The sequence below is a fragment of the Salmo salar genome, chromosome ssa23, assembly GCF_905237065.1.
Source record: "Salmo salar chromosome ssa23, Ssal_v3.1, whole genome shotgun sequence".
NCBI lineage: Eukaryota > Metazoa > Chordata > Actinopteri > Salmoniformes > Salmonidae > Salmo > Salmo salar.
In genome coordinates, this window is record NC_059464.1 from 29,363,044 (window position 1) to 29,380,412 (window position 17,369).

Here is a 17,369-nt window from a genome sequence, read left to right on the forward strand (position 1 = left end):
AGATAATTTAGCAGGGTAGTTTGATTTTGTTCAGTAAATCTATGATGAAACACAAGCAGTAGAAATTAAATATCACTGGGTGAAGGCCATTATTCATCTCCCCTTCGGGAATAGGACTCTGGATTTTAGTGCCAGCAGGTGTTTTCACCTCGTAACTGAAACCCAAAATGAGCTGCAAGTGTGACTGCAACGCTGCATGGGGGTGAGCATTATCAGAGAGGAAGAAAAAGGGAGACTCAACTTGGCGGAAAACCTGTCTCCCTCCAGCAGGTGATGTTTTTTCGTTGTTTTGCCCACCAAGCAAGGAGTTTTTGCATGGAGGTCAATGAGTGTTGAATTTGGTAACCAAAAAAATGTATGGCTTATTTGCTATGTGAGGTTTATTTGATCTAATAGAAGTTTTGTCATGCTTAAGTTCTTACAGGTGTACTGATATAAGTAGGACACGTGACATCCCTGCAACTTTGAGAAAAAAAACACTATATCTGAGTTGTCGAGATCGCTACGCATATTCATGATGTGAGGCTAGTAGCAAAGCGTCTCTCTCAATTGAATACAGGCGGTTGACGCCAACAACCCTCATTGAATATTCAAAAGAAGATTACAATAATTAGATGTATCCACCAATTCAAAGAATGAATAAGCAGGAGCAAGACAGCCCGCTGTGCTGCTTTGTGGACAATGATTCCCATTGTTAGGGCGGAGAGATGTATCTTGTCAGTATATTCATAATCTTTGGCATTATGCATTGGTTTACATCTGCTTAAAGATGCACTATGCAGAAATTGCTCTGCCATTTCCTGGTTGCTAAAGTTCCAATAGTTAGCTTAATTTCAGTTTGTAACGAATGCGCTGACAGTCGGGAAGCAAGTACAGGGAGTGAGTGTTTAGTAAATAAACAGAACATAAACCCGAACAACGCACTGACATGGAACAGAGTCAATAACACTTGAGGAAAGAACCAAGTGGAGTGACAGGTATAGGGAAGGTAGTCAAGGAGGTGATTGAGTCCAGGTGAGTGTCATGAAGCGCTGGTGCATGTGACAGGTGTGCATAATAATCAGCAGCCTGGTGACCTAGAGGCCGGAGAGGGAGTATACATGACACAGTAACCTCTCCCTGATGCACTGCTCCAGCCGCAGGATGCCGACAAAAGGGACGATCCCTGAGATCAGGAGCGGACCGGTCACCTCTGCTGAAGCGCAGGAACCTGACGAGCTGCCTGACGTGCCGGAGCCTGGCAAGCCAGCAGTGGCATGGGAGCCTCCCAAGCCCACCAAGTCTTGAGAACCTGACGAGCTAGCTAAGGCATGAAAGCCTGACGAACAAGCTGAGGTAACCTCGACAGACTCGGCAACAGACGCTTGACCCGCCAACCGAGTCTTGACACCGAGGTACCGGCTGAGGCAGGAAAACCTGATGAGCCGGCTGAGGCATCTTCGATTGCTCCGGCAGCAGAACCCAGACCAGACGTCACCAATACAAAAACAAAAAACACTCCCTGATGCTTCCCTTTGGTGAGGTGTTATTCTGTAACGAATGCGCTGACAGTCGGGAAGCAATTACAGGGAGTGAGTGTTTAATAAATAAACAGAACAAGAACAACGCACTGACATGGAACAGAGTCAATAACACCTGAGGAAAGACCCAAGGGGAGTGACAGGTATAGGGAAGGTAGTCAAGGAGGTGATGGAGTCCAGGTGTGTGTCATGAAGCGCTGGTGCGCGTGACGATGGTGACAGGTGTGCGTAATAATCAGTAGTCTGGTGACCTAGAGGCCGGAGAGGGAGTACAGTGAGGGAAAAAAGTATTTGATCCCCTGCTGATTTTGTACGTTTGCCAACCGACAAAGAAATGATCAGTCTATCATTTTAACGGTAGGTTAATTTGAACAATGAGAGACAGAATAACAACAAAAAAATCCAGAAAAACGCATGTCAAAAATTTTATAAAATGATTTGCATTTTAATGAGGGAAGTATGTATTTGACCCCTCTGCAAAACATGACTAGTACTTGGTGGCAAAACCCTTGTTGGAAATCACAGAGGTCAAACGTTTCTTGTAGTTGGCCACCAGGTTTGCACACATCTCGGGAGGGATTTTGTCCCACTCCTCTTTGCAGATCTTCTCCAAGTCATTAAGGTTTCGAGGCTGACGTTTGGCAACTCGAACCTTCAGCTCCCTCCACAGATTTTCTATGGGATTAAGGTCTGGAGACTGGCTAGGCCACTCCAGGACCTTAATGTGCTTCTTCTTGAGCCACTCCTTTGTTGCCTTGGCCGTGTGTTTTGGGTCATTGTCATGCTGGAATACCCATCCACGACCCATTTTCAATGCCCTGGCTGAGGGAAGGAGGTTCTCACCCAAGATTTGACGGTACATGGCCCGTCCATCGTCCCTTTGATGCGGTGAAGTTGTCCTGTCCCCTTAGCTGAAAAACACCCCCAAAGCATGTTTCCACCTCCATGTTTGACGGTGGGGATGATGTTCTTGGGGTCATAGGCAGCATTCCTCCTCCTCCAAACATGGCGAGTTGAGTTGATGCCAAAGAGCTCCATTTTGGTCTCATCTGACCACAACACTTTCACCCAGTTGTCCTCTGAATCATTCAGATGTTCATTGGCAAACTTCAGACGGGCATGTATATGTGCTTTCTTGAGCAGGGGGACCTTGCGGACGCTGCAGGATTTCAGTCCTTCACGGCGTAGTGTGTTACCAATTGTTTTCTTGGTGACTATGGTCCCAGCTGCCTTGAGATCATTGACAAGATCCTCCCATGTAGTTCTGGCCTGATTCCTCACCGTTTTCATGATCATTGCAACTCCACGAGGTGAGATCTTGCATGGAGCCCCAGGCCGAGCGAGATTGACAGTTCTTTTGTGTTTCTTCCATTTGCGAATAATCGCACCAACTGTTGTCACCTTCTCACCAAGCTGCTTGGCGATGGTCTTGTAGCCCATTCCAGCCTTGTGTAGGTCTACAATCTTGTCCCTGACATCCTTGGAGAGCTCTTTGGTCTTGGCCATGGTGGAGAGTTTGGAATCTGATTGATTGATTGCTTCTGTGGACAGGTGTCTTTTATACAGGTAACAAGCTGAGATTAGGAGCACTCCCTTTAAGAGTGTGCTCCTAATCTCAGCTCGTTACCTGTATAAAAGACACCTGGCAGCCAGAAATCTTTCTGATTGACAGGGGGTCAAATAGATATTTCCCTCATAACAACAAAGTATAGTGTAGAGAATCATTGTATGATCTGTGAAATATCTATTTCATAACCAAAAATAATGGCATTTTTAGCTGTTTGAAGCTGATGTACAAAACTGAAAGTAAAGGAAAAAATTAACGGGAAGCATAGAAATAGCACACATAGAACAGATCTACCCATAGACATGGGAAGTCGGGGTGCTGAGGGTGCTACAGCACTCCCTGAAAAATCCGCATACACTTAAAAAAATGCACAAAAGTAGTGTACTGGGCCTTTAATAGTCCTGTATTAGCTGACCGATATAGATGTCTGCAGCGCCAGCGTGGGCAAAAAGCCATTCTGGGTCTAATATATAGACACTGACATTACTGTGTATAGGACAGCGATACAGAGGTTTGTTGTGATGACCAACACCTCATCCTAAATGTCATCCTAAATATCAAACTGAGGAAGTGATTTTTGACCCCAAATCTGTCAGTGACCACTCACCTGTAGTGGTCCATAATGTGGACATTACTCAGGTCCACTCTTACAAACACTCTAAGGTCCAACGCCTTTATTTTCTCTGTAGGTTCAGGGATTTTGGAGTCAAACAGAAGGTCGTGCTCCTATTCTACCAGGCTGTCATAGAGAGCATTATATTCAATGGTATTTCAGCCTGATTTGGCAACTTGTTAGTTACCTATAAATCACAAATCAATCAAGTTAGCCATGAAGGTGATGTGTGTGAGCAAACAATTATGAGAGAGGCCAGGGGACTGGGAGACTAGTCAGGATAAAGGGAAAGATGAACGGAGAAAAGTACAGAGAAAAGTACATCCTTGATGAAAACTTGCTCCAGAGTGCTCAGGACCTCAGATTTGAGAGGATCTGCAGAGAAGAATGGGAGAAACTCCCCAAATACAGATGTGCCAAGCTTGTAGCGTCATACCCAAGAAGACTCAAGGCGGTAATTGCTGCCAGAGGTATTCAACAAAGTTTTTATTTATTTCACCTTTATTTAACCAGGTAGGCCAGTTGAGAACAAGTTCTCATTTACAATTGCGACCTGGCCAAGATAAAGCAAAGCAGTTTGACACATACAACAACACAGAGTTACACATGGAGTAAAACAAACCTACAGTCAATAATATAGTAGAAAAATAAGTCTATATAGAAAGTGAGCAAATGAGGTGAGATAAGGGAGGTAAAGGCAAAAAAGGCTGAAAAAGTACTGAATAAAGGGTCTGAATACTTATGTAAATACGATATTTCAGTTTCATATTCTTAATACATTTGCAAAAAAATGTATGAGGGAAAAAAATGATTTAATCCGTTTTAGAACAAGGCTGTAACTAAATATGGAAAAAGTCAAGGGGTCTGAATACTTTCCGAATGCACTGTACATGCTGTAGAATTGTGAGAATGGCAATACATATCGTATCGGCATCTGAGTATCTTGATTAACAATTCTGGAATTGAAACCAGGTGTGAGGGAAGACAAGACAAAACCAATGGAAAATGAAAGGTGGATCGGCGATGGCTAGAAGGCTGGTGACGTCGACCGCCGACCGCCGCCCGAACTAGGAGAGGGACCGACTTCGCCGGAAGTCGTGACAGTACCCCCCCCTTGACGAGCGGCTCCAGCAGCGCGCCGACACTGGCCTCGGGGATGACCCGGAGGGCGAGGCGCAGGGCGATCCGGAACTCCTGCAGCATTGAAGGGTCCAACATGTCCTCGACCGGAACCCAGCACCTCTCCTCCGGACCGTACCCCTCCCACTCCACAAGATACTGAAGGCCCCTCACCCGGCACCTCGAATCCAGTACGGAGCGAACGGAGTACGCCGAGGTCCCCCCCAATGTCCAGAGGGGGCAGAGGAACCTCCCGCACCTCAGACTCCTGGAGCGGACCAGCCACCACCGGCCTGAGGAGAGACACATGGAACGAGGGGTTAATATGTTAATCGTGGAAGTGGAAGTTGTAACCTATAACAAACCTCGTTCACTCTCCTCAGGACTTTAAATGGCCCCACAAACCACGGACCCAGCTTCCGGCAGGGCAGGCGGAGGGGCAGGTTTTGGGTCGAGAGCCAGACCCGGTCCCCCGGTGCGAACACCGGGGCCTCACTGCGGTGTCGATCTGCGTTCTCGTTTTGGCGCATCACGGCCTGCTGAAGGTGAACACAGACAGCTTCCCATGTCTCCTCCACGCGCCTGAACCAGTCATCCACCACAGGAACCTCGATCTGACTCTGATGCCAAGGCGCCAGAACCGGCTGGTACCCCAGTACGCACTGGAAGGGAGAGAGGTTAGTGGAGGAGTGGCGAAGCGAGTTCTGTGCCATTTCAGCCCAGGGCACGAACACCGCCCACTCCCCCGGCCGGTCTTGGCAATAGGACCGCAGAAACCTGCCCACATCCTGGTTTACTCTCTCCACCTGCCCATTACTCTCGGGGTGAAACCCTGAGGTAAGGCTGATCGAGACCCCCAGACGTTCCATGAATGCCTTCCAGACCCTAGACGTGAACTGGGGACCTCGATCAGACACTATATCCTCAGGCACCCCGTAGTGCCGGAAGACGTGCGTAAACAAGGCCTCTGCAGTCTGTAGGGCCGTAGGGAGACCGGGCAGAGGGAGGAGACGACACAACTTAGAAAAACGATCCAAAACGACCAGGATCGTGGTGTTACCCTGTGATAGTGGAAGGTCGGTCAGAAAGTCTACCGACAGGTGCGACCAAGGCCGTTGTGGAACAGGTAAGGAGTATAGCTTACCTCTGGACAGGTGCCTAGGAGCCTTACACTGGGCGCACACCGAGCAGGAGGAAACATAAACCCTCATGTACTTAGTCAAGGTAGGCCACCAGTACCTCCTGCTCAAACAGCGCACTGTCTTACCGATCCCAGGATGACCAGAGGAGGGTGACGTGTGGGCCCAATAGATCAACCGGTCACGAACAGCAGACGGGACGTACAGACGCCCAGCGGGACACTGGACGGGAGCAGGCTCTGCACTTAACGCCTGCTCAATGTCCGTGTCCAGCTCCCACACTACCGGCGCCACCAGGCAGGAGGTGGGGAGTATGGGAGTGGGGTCCACGGGCCGCTCCTCTTTGTCATACAGCTGAGACAATGCGTCTGCCTTCACGTTCTGGGAGCCTGGTCTGTAGGAAAGGGTAAACACAAAACGGGTGAAAAACATGGCACATCTTGCCTGGCGAGGGTTCAGTCTCCTCGCCGCATTTAGCCTTTTCTGTCCCACGGAGTTGCGTGTGAAGGTTTTTATCCTTTTAAGGGTGGAAAAGTTTCTCTCTGACTCAGCGGTTGTCATTGGAGTGGTGATGATGATTTTGAGAAGAGAGACAGTCTCAGACAAGGCATCCTGCAGGTTGTTCTTGTAGAGTGATTTCAATAAAGAAAGTGCTGTCTTTCCAGTGTGCAGCTCAGGATGCCGGTAGAGAGTGGACAACTCCGTTTTCAGCTTCTCCTGGTTGCCCACAGGCCATAGCTTGGTAGCACACTGGAGTTCTGCGGTCGGAAAGGAATGTACATACTGGGGGGGAAATGAGCTATCCACCGACTTTGCTGTAATTAAGTGGTTACTTTCAGAAAACCTTTCTTGCACATGAGCAGCGATTGTGTCGCATGCCTCCTTCATTACGGGTGCAGCGCTAAGTTTTCTCCGCCTTGGTTCAGTGGTGTCAATGTCCTTTGGCCAGTGGATTAGTTTGCTCGTGAATGTTCACCTTGAAGTTGTTGATTGCTCTGGAGATTCCTGCTGCATCAATGGTTGTTTCTACATTATGTTGTACAAAACATCCACCTCTGGCATGACAAAGGAAAATAACTCGAGCAGTTGCAGAAATGTGGGACCCTTGAGTTTCATGGACAGGCCATAAGCCTCGCTGATGGTGATCTCATCCCATCCAGGCTGCGTGCGGATGTCCTCCATGCACTGGGCCAGTGCCTTACGGTCCTCCCACACAGCATTGTTGGCTCTGCTTTTGAAGTTTCATCGTGTACCCGGTGGTCTGGGAACCTGTCTGTTTGTTGATTGAGAGCGGAGAGTCTTTTGGGTGAGCCCGTGAAAAAGGTGGAAAAGGAGGATAGGTCTGCAAAAAAAACTTTAAGCACGCCCACTCTCCCTGCACAAAGTTGCTGAAGTGTTAGATTCAGTTGGTGTGCATAACAGTGCACAAATTGCGCGTTTGGGTAAGTCTCCTTCAGTAACGTTTGGACACCACATACATTACCACTCATCACCGCTGCCCCGTCATAGGTTTGTGCAACCAGATCTCCTCTACATTCAGTGGCGCTAGGACTTGTTTGATAGTGTTGGAGAGGCCAACACCAGTTTGGTCCTTCAACTCTACAAACTCCAAAAACCTCTTACACACACTGTTGTCTGGAAACATGTAGCACAGCACTATTACCATCTGTGATTTACAGGAGACGTCAGTTGTCTCGTCTGCCTGTACAGACGCAAAAGGAGTCTCAGAAACCTCCTTAGCTGTAGCTTCTCTGTACACTTCATACACACGATCCAAAAGTTTGTTTTGGATCGTGCTTGATGTACCTTTAAACATTGGTTGGTCATCATAATGCCTTTGTAGCCTCTAATCTCCTTCACACATGTCCAACTCACACTGCTTCCTCTTGACTTTCTCCATGCTATGGTGGGAAATACATGTAGCTAAATAACTTACATTTTAGCCAACGCCCCTATCCAGAGCAACTTACAGTAGTGAATGCATACATTTCACACATTTTTTTTCTCCGTACTGGTCCCCCGTGGGAATCGAACCCACAACCCTGGTATTTCAAACACCATGCTCTACCAACTGAGCCACGGCATACTATACACATTTTAGAAATATAACTCCATCTGAATATGTATAAACAATTACAATTCAAAGCTCATTAGACATTGAAAGGTGGAGATGAAAGGTTTCACAATAAATCCATTCAGCGATGGAGAGGACGGAGAAGAACTAGAAGAAGAGCTTTTAGAGACAGAGAGAGAAGGAGACCTTTCTACCCTGTCACAGCTGGTGAGCAAAGTTTAATTTCACACAATATCTGTTCCTTTACCCACTTGGAAAGAATAACTTTTCTCTCAGTGTATGATTAAAAACATTTATCCTTCATGGTTTTGTATTTTTACCCAGTATGCTCTATTTGTCAGTCTCGTTTTAGCTTAACAGGAAAAAGCCTCCAGACATTGACTGCTGTGACCTCTTGGGTAACACCCTACTGCACTGTTCTGCCTATCGGGGTCAAAAGCTATGTGCCCTGAAACTGCTAAATAATGGTTCTAGACCCAACATCAAGAACAAGAATGGTAAAGATGGGCTCAGAATCAGTGAATGACAAGGTGTGTATGAGATGGGTTGCTTAGAAGCTACAGTACATGCTGTTTGTTTTAACATCAATGTTCTGGTGTAGTGTTCTGTATGATGACTCCTTTTCTCTGACTTGTGCACCAACAACACAGCGATTAAGCAGATCCTGGAAGGCAATTTTCATAAAGTGGGTGCTAAATTGATTTGTTACGTATGAAAGATATTGAAGACTTGACTGCACTGCAAGGATAAACCCTGAAGCATTGTACTGTGCATTGGAACATTATGTTATTGGTAAAAACATTTGTAATGGTTGCTGTCTCCAAACGGTCTGTAAGGGTATGTCCAGATGTTTGAAGGAGCCCTTTGGAAGGTACAGTCATTTGCAGATGATTCCACCATTTTGACTAAGGTCAAATTGTAATCAGTGAAAAGCTTACTTTCACTTGATAACACTTGAATGTACATGAAACACAAACCCCACCTATCCCTTCTTTCAGAGTTCCCGCTTTTTAGACTGGCATTCCTACTGGGTGGTCCTTCAAGATGGAGTTCTGTCCTGGTACTCTAAACAGTATGTGCTCTCTCTCTCTCTCCAGTCCTTAGACACAAACATGGCCATTTTCACCTCTTCCTGAAGTTATATGATTTGCACAATCATTTGAACAGCAGATGTGAATCTTAAGTTAGATTCAACTGCTTAAGTTCTAACGTACCATTTCTGTAAAATGGTATAGAATCAGCTTGATCCCCTCTGTCGAAGACCCTTGAACCTTCTTTTTTGATATTTTCAGTGGTATTGCTAACAAACACTCCTTCGTAAAGAAAATGAGAATTAAAAACAGGTTCAGCCCCTGGTTGTGATCTTGCAGAGTTACTCCACCTCAAGAATTGCATTTGGCGAAGGGCTTGGCACACGCATACTCAGGCTGACCAGCTCTTGTTCAGGCAAATGAGAAATAAGTGCACTCAGGCTATCTGGAAGGCCCAAGTTAGTTACTTAAAGGAGCAGTTCTCTCTCTGTGGGTCTAACCACAAGACGTTCTGGAAAACGGTTAAAGACCTGGAGAATAAACCCTCCTCCTCACAGCTGCCCATGTCCCTTAAAGTTGATGATGTGGTTGTTACTGACAAGAAGCACATGGCTGAGCTCTTTAATCACCACTTCATTAAGTCAGGATTCCTATTTCACTCAGCCATGCCTCCTTGCCCGTCCAACATTTCCTCATCTCCCACCCCTTTTAATGTGACTATCCCTGATGCTTCTCCCTCTTTTTCCTCTGCCCCGCTACAAAGTTTCTCCCTCCAGACAGTCACTGAGTCTGAGGTGCTAGAGGAGCTCCTGAAACTTGACCCCAAAAAAACATCTGGGTCAGATGGTTTAGACCCTTTCTTCTTTAAGGTTGCTGCTCCTAACATCGCCAAGCCTATCGCCGACCTTTTTAACCTGTCTCTCCTTTCTGGGGAGGTTCCCGTTGCTTGGAAGGCAGCTACGGTTTGTCCTTTATTTAAAGGGGGAGATCAAGCTGATCCTAACTGTTATAGGCCTATTTCAATTTTGCCCTGTTTATCAAAAGTGTTGGAAAAACTTGTAAATAATCAACTGACTGGCTTTCTTGATGTCTATAGTATTCTCTTGAGTATGCAATCTGGTTCCGCTCCGGTTATGGATGTGTCACTGCAACCTTAAAGGTCCTCAATGATGTCACCATTGTCCTTGATTCTAAGCAATGTTGTGCTGCTATTTTTATTGACTTGGCCAAAGCTTTTGATACTGTAGACCATTCCATCCTTGTGGGCCGGCTAAGGAATATTGGTGTCTCTGAGGGGTCTTTGGCCTGGTTTGCTAACTACCTCTCTCAAAGAGTGCAGTGTATAAAGTCAGAAAATCTGCTGTCTCAGCCACTACCTGTCACCAAGGGAGTACCCCAAGGCTCAATCCTAGGCCCCACGCTCTTCTCAATTTACATAAACAACAGTCTTATACTCAGCTGGCCCCTCCCCGGATTTTGTGTTAAATGCTCTACAACAAAGCTTTCTTAGTGTCCAACAAGCTTTCTCTACCCTTAACCTTGTTCTGAACACCTCCAAAACAAAGGTCATGTGGTTTGGTAAGAAGAATGCCCCTCTCCCCACAGGTGTGATTACTACCTCTGAGGGTTTAGAGCTTGAGGTGGTCACCTCATACAAGTACTTGGGAGTATGGCTAGACAGTACACTGTCCTTCTCTCAGCACATATCAAAGCTGCAGGCTAAAGTTAAAGCTAGACTCTGTTTCCTCTATTGTAATTGCTCCTCTTCCACCCCAGCTGCTAAACTAACCCTGATTCAGATGACCATCATACCCATGCTAGATTACGGAGACATCATTTATAGATCAGCAGGTAAGGGTGCTCTCGAGCGCCTATATCACTGCACTCTATACTCCTCTGTAAACTGGTCATCTCAGTATACCTGTCGCAAAACCCACTGGTTGATGCTTATTTAATAAACCCTCTTAGGCCTCACTCCCCCTCTATCTGAGATATCTACTGCAGCCCTCAACCTCCACATACAACACCCATTCTACCAGTCACATTCTGTTAAAGGTCCCCAAAGCACACACATCCCTGGGTCGCTCGTCTTTTCATTTCGCTGCAGCTAGCGACTGGAACGAGCTGCAACAAACACTCAAACTGGACAGTTTTATCTCAATCTCTTCATTCAAAGACTCAATCATGGACACTCTTACTGACAGTTCTGGCTGCTTTCCGTGATATATTGTTGTCTCTACCTTCTTGCCCTTTGTGCTGTTGTCTGTGTCCAATAATGTTTGTGCCATGTTTTGTGCTGCTACCATGTTGTGTTGCTACCATGTTGTTGTCATGTTGTGTTGCTACCATGCTGTGTTGTCATGTGTTGCTGCCTTGCTATGTTGTTGTCTTAGGTCTCTCTTTATGTAGTGTTGTGTTGTCTCTCTTGTCGTGATGTGTGTTTTGTCCTATATTTATATGTTATTCTTTATTTTTAATCCCAGCCCCCGTCCCCGCAGGAAGTCTTTTGCCTTTTGGAAGGCCGTCATTGTAAATAAGAATTTGTTCTTAACTGACTTGCCTAGTTAAATAAAGGTTAAATAAATACAAAGTAAAAATGAAGGACACCCTAGATCCCCCATACTCAATAGGCAGACTGCAGGCCACATCCAGACCCAGAATGCGGTCAATACTGTCACAACAAAAAATCGAATAAAATGTTGCATTATATTTTTTGGGGTGGTGGGGCTCAGTCGGGCCTAGAACCCTGGTATCCTATAAACACACATAAGACATGGCAACACGTGTAGAATTTCAGAAAAAAAGTAAAGCTGCTGAATGTTCTCTCTGCCAACAAAAGGGGTGTGAATAGTTTGGGGTCACATGGTTTGCGAGGTGGGGATTCTTTACTACGGCGATAAATGACAATATCCATCCAGACCTTTGCCACCTTGGAAACGTGTGTAACGTCCTGACCATAGTAAGATGTTATTTTCTATGGTAGAGTAGGTCAGGGCGTGACAGGGGTGTTTTTCTATGTTTTGTATTTCTATGTTCATGTTCTAGTTTTGTATTTCTATGTTGGTTTTGTTTGGGATGATCTCCAATTAGAGGCAGCTGGTCCTCGTTGTCTCTAATTGGAGTACATACTTAAGTAGGGAATTTTTCCACCTGGGTTTGTGGGAGATTATTTTTGAGTTGTGTATGTTTCACCTCTGCGTCACAGTTTGTTGTTTTGTCTTTCAGTTTATTTATGTATTGCATAGTTTCACAGTGTCATCCTTCTAGACCTATCTGCTGCCTTTGATACCGTGAACCATCAGATCCTCCTCTCCACCCTCTCCGAGCTGGGCATCTCCGGCACCGCGCACGCTTGGATTGCGTCCTACCTGACAGGTCGCTCCTACCAGGTGGCGTGGCGAGAATCTGTCTCCGCACCACGTGCTCTCACCACTGGTGTCCCCCAGGGCTCTGTTCTTGGCCCACTCCTATTCTCGCTATACACCAAGTCACTTGGCTCTGTCATATCCTCACATGGTCTCTCATATCATTGCTATGCAGATGACACACAATTAATCTTCTCCTTTCCCCCTTCTGACAACCAGGTGGCGAATCGCATCTCTGCATGTCTGGCAGACATATCAGTGTGGATGACGGATCACCACCTCAAGCTGAACCTCGGCAAGACGGAGCTGCTCTTCCTCCCGGGGAAGGACTGCCCGTTCCATGATCTCGCCATCACGGTTGACAACTCCCTTGTGTCCTCCTCCCAGAGTGCTAAGAGCCTTGGCGTGACCCTGGACAACACCCTGTCGTTCTCCACCAACATCAAGGCGGTGACCCGATCCTGTAGGTTCATGCTCTACAACATTCGCAGAGTACGACCCTGCCTCACACAGGAAGCGGCGCAGGTCCTAATCCAGGCACTTGTCATCTCCCGTCTGGATTACTGCAACTCGCTGTTGGCTGGGCTCCCTGCCTGTGCCATTAAACCCCTACAACTCATCCAGAACGCCGCAGCCCGTCTGGTGTTCAACCTTCCCAAGTTCTCTCACGTCACCCCGCTCCTCCGCTCTCTCCACTGGCTTCCAGTCGAAGCTCGCATCCGCTACAAGACCATGGTGCTTGCCTACGGAGCTGTGAGGGGAACGGCACCTCCGTACCTTCAGGCTCTGATCAGGCCCTACACCCAAACAAGGGCACTCCGTTCATCCACCTCTGGCCTGCTCGCCTCCCTACCTCTGAGGAAGCACAGTTCCCGCTCAGCCCAGTCAAAACTGTTCGCTGCTCTGGCACCCCAATGGTGGAACAAGCTCCCCTCACGACGCCAGGACAGCGGAGTCAATCACCACCTTCCGGAGACACCTGAAACCCCACCTCTTCAAGGAATACCTGGGATAGGATAAAGTAATCCTTCTAACCCCCCCCTTAAAAGATTTAGATGCACTATTGTAAAGTGGTTGTTCCACTGGATATTATAGGTGAATGCACCAATTTGTAAGTCGCTCTGGATAAGAGCGTCTGCTAAATGACTAAAATGTAAAATGTAAATGTAAAAATGTGGAACAACACACACCCTGCACCTTGGTCCTCTTCACCTTTCGACAGCCGTGACAACTTGTATGACCGGACCTTCTCAAAAACCCTATTGACAAATAGAATTTGAGAAGCCCTGCCCTAGATCCACACTAGATTATTATACCTAGGAGGCAGAGAGAGAGAGACACACTAAGGTTGGATGCAGTTGCCAATGTCCAAAGACAAGGCTGTAAGCCTCTAACCCAAGCCCACTGTTTGGTAGGCCATGATTTTTCTCTCATCAGATTTAACATTGGGGCAGTATTTACTGGAATATTAGTGTAGAATACGACAAATTCAGTAGAGGCAGCTGAGGGGAGGACGACTCATAATAATGAGTGGAGTCAATGGAATGGCATCATACATATCAAAGATGTCGTTTCCGTGTGGTTGATACCACTCCATTGACTCCATTCCAGCCATTATTATGAGCCATCCTCCCCTCAGCAGCCTCTACTGGATAAATTGTGTTTTACTATTTATTTTTCAGATCAAAGTCAGAGACCGCTGCTTTTTCACCCTCAAGTGCATCATTTCAAAGTGTCCCCTGTGAATGACAAGAAAAGTGAGATGTGGTTTGTTTTTCTGAAGTATTTAAAAAAAACAACATTTTTAGTCATTTAGCAGACACTCTTATCCAGAGCGACTTACAGTAGTGAATGCATACATTTCATACATTTTTTTCTCTGTACTGGTCCCCTGTGGGAATCGAACCCACAACCCTGGCGTTGCAAACACCATGCTCTACCAACTGAGCCACACGGGAGCCACACAATACTGTTTGTCATTGCTTCTGTTTTTTCTATAGCTGTCATACTTACAAAAGCTAATGAGCATCTTTTTTGTTAGAACAAAAACATGTTTTCTGTTAAAAAAACACCAACCAGTTGATGAACATAGCTTACATTTGAACAAACCTACACACACACACACACACACACACACACACACACACAACAAACAACGCTATTCTCATTTGCTTCCTGTCATGAGTCATGTGAGAGCCCAGTTATTTGCCTAAGAGCAGAATATGAAGCAGCACAGTACAGTGCAGTACATCATGCAGCTCAGATGAGTGGGGCTGGATGCTATGGAGGAATACTCTGCCTACAGCACACACTACTGCTCTCAGGTGCAGGGCAGCAAGGAGGACGAGGAAGAAGTCATGAGTGTGGGAGAGCTGACGGAATCACTACAGGTGACATACCAGTCTGCAACCTCTTTACCTTCATCTGGTATCTCAACCTTCCCCATCCCCCTGAATGTTCTCCTCAACCTTCCCCATCCCCTTGAATGTTCTCCTCAACCTTCCCCATCCCCCTGAATGTTCTCCTCAACCTTCCCCATCCCCCTGAATGTTCTCCTCAACCTTCCCCATCCCCCTGAATGTTCTACTCAACCTTTCCCATCCCCCTAAATGTTCTCCTCAACCTTCCCCATCCCCCTGAATGTTCTCCTCAACCTTCCCCATCCCCCTGAATGTTCTACTCAACCTTCCCCATCCCCCTGAATGTTCTCGTCAACCTTCCCCATCCCCCTGAATGTTCTCGTCAACCTTCCCCATCCCCCTGAATGTTCTCGTCAACCTTCCCCATCCCCCTGAATGTTTAACCATCCCCCCTGAATGTTCTCCTCAACCTTCCCCATCCCCCTGAATGTTCTCGTCAACCTTCCCCATCCCCCTGAATGTTCTCGTCAACCTTCCCCATCCCCCTGAATGTTCTCCTCAACCTTCCCCATCCCCCTGAATGTTCTCATCAACCTTCCCCATCCCCCTGAATGTTCTCGTCAACCTTCCCCATCCCCCTGGATGTTCTCGTCAACCTTCCCCATCCCCCTGAATGTTCTCCTCAACCTTCCCCATCCCCCTGAATGTTTCTCGTCAACCTTCCCCATCCCCCTGAATGTTCTACTCAACCTTCCCCATCCCCCTGAATGTTCTCATCAACCTTCCCCATCCCCCTGAATGTTCTCCTTCTGCAATAGATCTGTGTATTCTCTCTTGTTCTTTCACATGTAACAGGGAATTTTAAGATCGTTAAAATTCATGGTTAACTTACACTACATTCAAAAGTTTGGGGTCACTTAGAAATATCCTTGTTTTTGAAAGAAAAGCACATTTTTTGTCCATTAAAATAACATAACATTGATCAGAAATACATTGTAGATATTGTTAATGACTATTGTAGCTGGAAACGGCTGATTTCTTATGGAATATCTACATAGGCGTACAGAGGCCCATTATCAGCAACCATCACTCCTGTGTTCCAATGGCACGTTGTGTTAGATAATCCAAGTTTATAATTTTAAAAGGTTAATTGATTATTAGAAAACCATTTTTCAATTATGTTAGCACAGCTGAAAACTGTTGTACTGATTAAAGAAGCAATAAACTGGCCTTCTATAGACTAGTTGAGTATCTGGAGCATCAGCATTTGTGGGTTCGATTACAGGCTCAAAATGGCCAGAGACTCGTCAGTCTATTCTTGTTCTGAGAAATGAAGGCTATTCCATGTGAGAAATTGCCAAGAAACTGAAGATCTCGTACAACGCTGTGTACTAAGCCCTTCACAGAACATCGCAAACGGGCTCTAACCAGAATAGAAAGAGGAGTGGGACTGATGCTACAGATACTCAACTAGTCTAAAGAAGGCCAGTTTATTGCTTCTTTAATCAGGACAACAGTTGTCAGCTGTGCTAACATAATTGCAAAAGGGTTTTCTAAGGATCAATTAGCCTTTTAAAATTATAAACTTGGATTAGCTAACACAACGTGCCATTGGAACACAGGAGTGATGATTGCTGATAATGGGCCTCTGTTGTAACGGGTGTCGTAATGATCAGACCAAAACGCAGCGAGAACGTGTATACTCATCTTCTTTATTACTCAAAAGAAGTTAAAAACTAATACAAAACAAACGACACTAACAGTCCTATCAGGTGCTCAGACACTAAACAGGAGACAACTATCCACAAATCCTATAGAAAAAAAAACACCCCTCTTAAATAAGACCTTCAATTAGAAGCAACGAGGAGCAGCTGCTTCCAATTGAAGGTCAACCCCATTAACTAAACATAGAAATAGAAAGACTAGAACTAACATAGAAATAAACTAACAAGAACATAGCCCAAAAAACCCCGGAACACTCTAAACAAACACCCCTCTTACATAATAACATAACCCAACAAACCCCGAACCACATAAAACAAACACCCCCTGCCACGTCCTGACCAAACTACAATAACAAATAACCCCTTTACTGGTCAGAATGTGACATCTGTACGCCTATGTAGGTATTCCATGAAAAATCTTCCGTTTCCAGCTACAATAGTCATTTACAACATTAACAATGTCTGCACTGTATTTATGATCAATTTGATATTATTTTAATGGACAAAAAATGTACTTTTCTTTAAAAAACAAGGACATTTCTAAGCGACCTCAAACTTTGAACTGTAGTGTATGTATGGAGGTCATGTTTTCTCTCTCTCCCTCCTCCCTGGCAGTCAGCTGAAGCTTGTCACCAGAAGCTGGAGAAGGAGGTTAGAGCATTCCTCTCCTTGGTGAAGGAAGATGGACTTGCAGAGAGTAAAGCCTTTTCTTTCATAGGAACTCCATTTCCACAGATGTGTAGTACAGTACCCTCATTCATAACATAAATGTTAAATGTAATTGTGCTTTTTAATATATTGCACTTACAACAGAAGCTCGTGCATAAACCCTTTTGACCTACACTGAGTGTACAAAA

The 17,369-nt window shown here is 45.9% G+C and overlaps 1 pseudogene; it reads left to right on the forward strand.

The window, feature by feature from the left end:
• Positions 1 to 8,128: 8,128 nt before the first annotated feature.
• The window catches only part of LOC106584255 (oxysterol-binding protein-related protein 1-like), a 29,585-nt pseudogene continuing 20,344 nt past the window's right edge, over positions 8,129 to 17,369 (forward strand).